We start from the raw sequence: 8,556 nt of genomic DNA, 5'->3' as shown, positions 1-8,556 counted from the left end.
TCAGAAGTTTATCCCTAACTTTTTTTTAGTTCTTTAGTTTGTGTTTTCTTTACATTCATTGAGTTCATTGATCATGTTTATGGTTGTTCTTTTAAATCCTGTGTTATCTCTAGGGAATTCTCTTTGTAGAACTCATCTACAAGACTGGTGGAGTTTGCTGGGGACATAGTGTTTTGGATTTCCATTTTATTACTTTTTGGTATGATTTTGGCATGTGAATTTCTTTTTTTGTTTGTGAAGTTTGCTTCTGTTTGTATTATTTGTGTGGCCTGCTGTTTTCTTATTGGGTATGTAAAGCTTGTTGGTCTAGGTTTCAGGTTCTCTAAGATTTTATTTTGAAGGAAACTGGTGGCTTCAGACCAGCTACTCAAGAGCTCCCACAGAAGCCCAATTCAGGCTCCAGTCAGGTACACCCAGGCTTCATTCTTATGTTTGGACCCCTACTATCAGGTACTCAGAGCACAATTTGGGAAATTCCCTAAGGGGAGGCTGGGTTTTGGTACTCTCAGGTGGTCTGCTGTGTTCTCAGCCCCTATGCCAAAGGGAGGCTTTTGGGGGACCCTGCCATTAAGGTCACAGTCCACCATGTCCAGATAGCTCTACGAGCTTGGTGCTAAATGGAGGACTCCCTTTCTCAGCAGGGACATCCTACTCTCTGCCTGACCTTACTTGTAAAGTGTCTCCAGGCACAGATGCCGGACTTTATTTGGAACATGAATTTTGACTGAGTTCACTGCAAAACCTCCCTGTAGGTTTTTCCTGTATGATAATTAAGCATTGCACTACAGCCACTCCATCCCACATACCCTTTCAGTGTGGTAGGGTCCTTATGCCACATGCAAATAAAGAATACTTTGAACACCTATCAGGTAAAGCTTTGGCTGCTAGCCTCACCCTATATCTTCCCTCCACCCCCCCCCCGAATAAACAAGCTGTCTCACTGAAATTGACTCCCAGAAATTCCTTCCATCATACTCACGGCTGTCCTACCCCTGTTCGTCACCTCTGCTCCGTTTGTTCTCAGAGATCAGTGGCCAACGACCCACAAGAGAAGCAAGACCTACAGGAGGTCAGATCAGACACCTTCAGACTATCTGCTAAGGTCTCAGCCTTACCCTACCATAGGGCAGAGGTCTGCCCTGGGACCAAAATCCCAATAATTATTTACAAGTAGATTTTAATTTAATTTTTTTGGTCTCTTTGAGACAGGGTCTCCCTGTAGTCCCAGCTGGCTTGGAACTCACTATGTAGGCCTTGATGGCCTTGAACTCACAGAGATCCACCTGCCTCTGTCTCCCAAGTGCTGGGATTTAAGCCATGCACCACCACTCCGGTTTAAGCAGATCTTAATTTTATGAAACTTATCCCTTAAAATTGATTCAAAACCATGATCCTAGGAAAACCCAGCAGCATGCAAGACAGTGATTACAGTAAAAAGTAATGGGAGACATAATCCACAATATGAGTGGTAAGTTTAGAGCTTTGTGGTTGATATATGATGCCCAACAAAAAGAAATAAATCATAAAATATTGAGTCATAAATTTGGCTATGAAAATTAATCAATGAAATATAAAAATAAAACAGAGTTTGTGAGATATCTCAGGGAGTAAAGGTGCTTTTGACCATGAATTCTTTCCCAGGACATGCATGGTAGAAAAAGAGAATTGACTCTGAGTTGTCCTCTGACCTCTACATGTGCTATGTGACTCACACACAAATACCCACAAATAAGTAAGATGTAATATATTTTAATAAAATTAATTAGTTCTCTGTCTTTTTGACTAAGATGAAATGTAAATACAGTGGAGAGATTCCATACTAGAAATCTCCAAGCAGAAGAAAGAATGTATGAACTCGAGAAATGTCTTCCTAAATGTCCTAGTCAGGAAAAAGAATAGCTTATTTTTAAAGAATGATAAATAAAGGAAAAGAAAAACTGGAGAAATGGGCAGGAGTCCCCAGCCTTACCTGAACTATTGGCAGCTGATCACTGTTAAGGAGTTTGAGACCACCAGGAGAAGACCACCAGACCCAATTCAGATTTTAATTAGCCAAATTTTATTAGAGTTGCAGCTGCCTGACAGTCTCTAGAGACCAGATAAGGCAGACTACAGTAAAGCTGTGGGGTAGGAAAGGGGTCATCTAAAGGCAGAAACCACAAGCTGCTTCATTCCTGTGGTGTTGGCAGTTGCAAGGATAGTAAGATCACACTCACCCTGAAATGCAGCAATAAGCAAGTTACAGAAGTCAAAAAAGCAATTGTTAGTCATTTTCTTAACAAACATTGACTCTTACAGCACCCTGGCCAGCGGTGGAGGCGCGTGACTGCCTGCACCTGAGCTCCAACAGCCTTGGGAAGTCCACCTCTGTGGGTCTGCCACTTGCAGCACACAGGGCCTCTCTCTTGGGCTGGCAGTAGATTTCCTCAGCCTGTATCTGTATTCCTGGCTCTTCCAACCTCCTGGGTCTCTATTTGAACGTCAGTTCACCTTTAGAGCTTCATTCATTTCTCTTTTGGAGGCTTCCTCAAGGGAATCCAACCCTGCTGCACACTGCTTGGCCATGCAGACTTCTGGAGAATCTTTGTGGAATTCAGAACCATACAACTCTTTTACACCACATGCCGATTCCAACTTCTGCTGCCAGATTGGTAGCTGTGGGCCGTAACTGCAGCAGCCTCTTCGTGCTTGGGTGGTTAAACCCAGGGAAGCAACTTCCCTAGGTGGCCCTGTATGACTGCAGCACACTGGCAGCTCTCTCTTATCAAAGGAAAGTCTGTAAGAATCTTCAGTTTCATACCTTGGAGCCTAAAATGGAAGGGGTTCTCACCAGTTCAGTGACCCCAAGGTGCTCTTCTTGATTTTCCACTGTGAAAAGCTTGGCTTTTAAAAAGGTATTCTTTGTTTCATACAAGCACATAAGAGTGACACTAATTCTAGGAAGATACGAGTAGACGTCTGTGACAGAATGTCACAGCTTCAGAAAAGCCAGACAACCCACTCCTCCTGCCAGGATGTCTAGGTGGTGCCCTTGCTTCCCCATTATCAGCTAGTCTTTATTGAAAACAGCTTCTTTGTTCTGCTCAAACAAGCACATCCAGGAAAAGGGCCCAAAGACACCTAACTCAGACTTCTCAGCTGTGTGTGCCTTCCCTGTTTCCAGCGGTATAAAATCCACCTCCACTCCTCCCACAGACACACAGCTAGCTATCCCTCCGAGAAGCTGTTGTCACCTCGCTGAATAAACCCTGTTTAGTCTGCTGCAAAGTCTGCCTCTGGTCTTTTATCTAACTTTATTCTTTCTCTGTCCTTCTCAAACTAAATGGGTGGAGGGAGCAGATAGGGAAGAGGTCTAAATATGATAAAGATGTATGAAATGCACAAAAGTTCAATAAAGAATATATATGAAAAAAGTATGATAAGTAAAGGAAAAGAAAAACAAAATGAAGAAAGTACACGTGGTATAATGTTGTGACTGAATATTCATATCATGGAAATTACAGGAGAAAGGGAAAGGGCTTCTGAAACGTTTTTAATGGAATTATAGCTAAAGTTTTCCAAATTGTTTAAGCAGACATGGAAAAGTAGAATCCAGTAGACTCAAAGATCTCAACAAAGACTGATCTCTAACACCCTCTCTTGGGACTGGAGAAATGACTCAACAGTTAAAAGCACTGGCTGCTCTTTCAGAGAACCTGAGTTCAAATCCCAGCACCTACATGGCAGCTAACAACCATCCAAAATTCCAGTTCTAGGGGATCGGCACCCTTTTCTGAACTCCACAGGCATTGCATGACATAGGTGCAGTTACATACATGCAGGCGATATATTCATACACATAAAACAAGAGGCAGAGGCAGGTGGATCTCTGTGAGTTCAAGGCCAGCCTGTTCTACATAGTGAGTTCTAGGACAGCTGGGGCTACAGGGAGACCCTGTCTCAAAACAACAACAACAACAAAAATGGTAAATAAAGTACTAAAAGAAATCCCCCTCTCCGAGTTATAAGATGGTTGGCAAAGTACCAGCCAGAAAGAGAATTTTTTAAATAGCAAGAGAAAAGCTACTTGTTTCATTTGTGGTAAAATACCTGATGACAACAATTTAAGGGAGGGGGTATTTATTTTGGCTCATGGTCTAAGTAGACACAGTATCATCTCAAAGAAGCCACTGCAGGTGGGAGCATGTTTCAGTTCCTTATTACATCCTGCTGTCCAGAAAGGAGGGAGAGAGAGAAAGACTGGACCATAATCCTCCATGTCCACCTCCCAATGACTTACTTCCTCCAGGTTGGCCCCATCCTCTAAATATTCTCCAACCTCCCAAAATACTGAGATCAGCTGAGGCCCAAGTGTTCACACTCATGAGACGAACCTGTAGGGCACACATAAGGGCTGGAGAGAGGTGACTCAGTGGTTAAGAGCACTGGCTGCTCTTGTAGAAGACCCAGGTTTGGTTCCCAATATCCTTAGGCAGTTAGCAACTTTCTGTAACTCCAGTTTCAGGGGAATCCGACACCCTCTTCTGATCTCTGCAGGCATTGCACAGTCAGGTGCACTTACATACATGCAGGCAATACTCTCATATAAATAAAATTTAAAAAATAATTATAAATTAAAAAAACATAACAAGGGAATTCTCATGAGAAAAAATTCAGTTTTCTCAGCATAAACTTTAGCATGGAGAAGAGACCAGAATAAGATGCTCAAAGTCTTGGGGGAAAAAGCTACAAACCAAGAATATTATATCCAGAAAATCTATACTTCAGAAAGAAAGAAATGAAATGTTTTCCAGACAAACAATAGGGAATCATCCCCAACAAATCCCTATAAAAGTCAACAAGGAATTCCTATGCCAGAACAAAGCATTCTTAACTACCATTATAAAACACACCATACAAAACTCTTTTGGGGAAGAAATGGTCAAAATAAAATACAGGAAATTCAAATATTACCACGGCATAAAACTACTCCCTGGTTTAGGTGGCACATGCCTGTTTTCTCAACATTCAAGAGTTCAAGGTCAGCCTGGAAAACAATTAGACATTGTCTCAAACAACACCAAACCAAACAAAGAAGGTTTGGCAAGGTTTTATTCCTATGAAAATCTGATGGTCAGTGCTGGCTGGCAAGATGGTCCAGTCATCAGGTAAAGAGTGCATACTGCACAAGCCTGTGAACTGAGTTCAGTCCCCAAAACCCACATAAAGGTGAACGGAGAGAAAGGACTTCAGAGTTGTCCTCTGACCTCCACACAAGTGATCACACACAGACATCTGGCACACACACAAAATACCATAAATTAAAAAGTAAAAACAAAAAACAAAAAACAATAATCTGATGTTCAAAGACCTTGCTCCATATAAAATTAATCCTTAGTTATGAGAATCTTTGAATATTATATCTGAAATTTGGGGCTTAATTTATATCATCGTTTATTCTGGTTTAACCAAGTATAAGAATCTGCTTGTTTTCCATGTGATACATTTATAGAATCCTGTGCTGGCCTTAAAGAGATTTACTGAATGCCTCTGTTCTTTGATTTACAAGGTTAAATTGTGGTTAGCCTTATAAACACTGGATTAAGCAACTAGATATCTCATCATTTTACAAATTGTTTCTATAAAATACAGTGTGCTGAATTGTTGGAAGTACTCAGTTCAAATGTATTACTTCTCCACAATTAGTATGTTAGGAAACATAATTTGTTATATGAGAAAAGAAGCATAAATTCATTATATATCAATAAAAATATAATTCCTCAGAAGTTATAAATCATAAATAGATATTCAACAAGCACCAGATCACACAAACACATGAAGAAAATACCATTAGTTGTGAGGGAAGAAAGATTACAAAAACTAATCTTTTGTGAATTCAAAGTTCCCATTTTGTCATGGACAGGATTTTAAATAACACTGGGAAATTAGATGCTTGCAAGGGTGAGAACAGGTCCTAGACATTTATCATAAACAACAACAAAAAACATTTAAAAACTTAATTCCCAATACTCAGGAGGCAGAGGCGGGCAGGTCTCTGTGAGATAGAAGCCAGCCTGGTCTGTATAGGAGGTTTCAGGACAGCTACAGCTGCCAAAAACAAACAAACAAGAATATAAAAGGATATGCAACAAAATAATAGCAGTGGCTAAATAGGATTCTTTCAGTGTGCAAAGTGTTTGCAAAGCAAAGGAAACAATCAGGAGCCAAAGATCTCTCAAAGGGAGAACATAGGGTTACAATCTCCAATATATCATCACATGGAAGGCGAAAATGGGCTACAAGGCAGCTGGCAGCTCGGGAAATGCCAAGCAGCTGGAGGCAGAGGCGGCTGGGGAGGTCTGAGCGATGTAACCAAACCAGTAATAATCTCTCCCTCTCTCCTGTCGCCACCTGGCTCGAAAACAAGTTATTACTCTAAAAGAAAGAAAAGAAAAAGAGCCCCTGGAACCAGTAACTGTCCGCGCCTCCCGCCCTTGCAGTTGGGTCTGGGCGGGAGTCCAGGTTGGCAGTTCTGCAGTCAGGGTCCACCGCCCCCACGCATCCGGGTCCTCCGCATCCCGGTCCTCAGACCCCACGTTTCCCGGTCCACCATCCCCACGCATCCTGCTCCACCGCCCCCATGCATCTCTTCTGCACCCAGGCAGCCGTCGACATAGGCGAAATCGCTGTGATGTCCTTCATCTCCAAGTTCCTCTGCACCAAGGGACTTACAAGCGAGTCCCAGGTGCAGACCTTAGGTCACAGCCTGCAGGGGAAGGAGCATTCATTATAAACATCACTGGTTCCCTGAAAAGCCGTGCAAGGGACCGGGTTACCCTTGTATTCGTACCAACCATAAAACAGATCCTCTGATTGGGTTCACCCCCACAGGACTGGTGAGGATGGCTCCATCTGTGTGCTGTATGAAGGGTCACCAGCAGGAGGTAGTGCTCAAAACAGCACCAACATGAAAATGGTAGGCAGGAGAATCCGCTGTAAGGAGGAACTTCTCTTGGGCAGAAGAAGCCCTTCCAAAACTACAGCATTATGACTGTATCGGGTTAAGATAGAGTCTATGGACTGTCATCTTATAATGGATGGATATGTTTGATTTTTGCTTTGGGTGGACTCCTTTTGGATTATGGAATTTAAACCATGTTACAGCTGTGAAAATTTGGCACAAGACAGAGTGGTAATTTTTTTTAAGTGACATAGCCATAGTTTGGACAGTACCTTTTAATGATTTAACAGCCTGTGAGTCCAGTAAACAATCACTTTATTTGCTAGGGAGTGAAGTCCAATCCTAGGATGGTTTTCAGTTTATCCCAGACCTAAATATACCTAAATGTCATACCAGCCTTTTAAGGAAAATCTGTATTTCAAAGAACCCTTCTCTGCAGTCAGTCTTGCAGAGGAATTTGCACTATTACACTTGAGAGTTATCAGTAACTCTTTTGGCAGCTCAGTAAGAAAGCTCAGTGTTTTAAGCACAGTAGTAGTGGAAATTTTACGAGACTTTCACCTTGTCTTTTATGCACTTAAATGCATAAATGTACATCATAAAGCCAAACTTGTACACATGACCCAGGGTCAGCTTGTATTGTTTTTGTGGCTTTGAAAATAGCAAGTGACAAGAATCTGCCATGGTTTAAAAAACACTGTCTCAACTGTGGTTGGTAGCATCAGTCAGCGCTCTGTACATTTGCTGGCTTGTAGTTTTCTAAGACTGAGTAAACTTATTTTTAGAAAATGGAGGTCTGGTTTGTAACTTTCCTTGTACTTACTTGGGTAAAAGGCTTTTCCACAAACCACCAGAACTTTATTAGTCGTCTTTTAATTGGTAAATTATGAACTGGCATAAATTTATACAGTTCATGTATATTGATTGTGACAAAGTTGTACAGATTTAGGTATTTTGGAAGAAAATTTTTCTTCAGTCAGCGCTCTGTACATTTGCTGGCTTGTAGTTTTCTAAGACTGAGTAAACTTATTTTTAGAAAATGGAGGTCTGGTTTGTAACTTTCCTTGTACTTACTTGGGTAAAAGGCTTTTCCACAAACCACCAGAACTTTATTAGTCGTCTTTTAATTGGTAAATTATGAACTGGCATAAATTTATACAGTTCATGTATATTGATTGTGACAAAGTTGTACAGATTTAGGTATTTTGGAAGAAAATTTTTCTTCTCTCTATAGCAAATTGTTTCTTAGCTTGGCATTTAAAAAAAAGAAAGAAAAGAAAAAGAGGCTATAAAGTAAAGGTTACCTAGAAAGAATGGTTTTGGCATTCTTTTATGTAGAAAGTGTCCTTTTTTTTGCTTTTCTATTGCTTTGATAAAACATTCTGGCCAAAACCAATTTGGGGAGCAAAGGGTCTGTTTGGCTTACTCCTCCCACAATGGGCTGTGCCCTCTCAGTCAATTAAGAATTATGAAAGTGCTTCACAACCAGTCCAGTCAATGGAGAAAATGCTTCAGTTGAATTTCCCTCTTCCCTGGTGTGTCAAGTAGATAACTGAAGCATCCAGCACAGAAGGTGACTATAACCGGAAATTATTATACTGTATTACTAAAAATAG

The 8,556-nt window shown here is 41.1% G+C and overlaps 1 pseudogene; it reads left to right on the top strand.

Annotated features, from left to right (window-relative positions):
* The first annotated feature begins 6,619 nt into the window (after positions 1 to 6,619).
* LOC115072144 lies at positions 6,620 to 7,044 on the top strand (annotated as a pseudogene).
* The last annotated feature ends 1,512 nt before the right edge of the window (positions 7,045 to 8,556 follow it).

Source organism: Nannospalax galili, unplaced genomic scaffold (genome assembly GCF_000622305.1).
Source record: "Nannospalax galili isolate Female #2095 unplaced genomic scaffold, S.galili_v1.0 scaffold1122, whole genome shotgun sequence".
Classification (NCBI taxonomy): Eukaryota; Metazoa; Chordata; class Mammalia; order Rodentia; family Spalacidae; genus Nannospalax; species Nannospalax galili.
The sequence above is the reverse complement of the archived record's forward strand: the minus strand, read 5'-3'. Positions and strand labels throughout refer to the sequence as shown.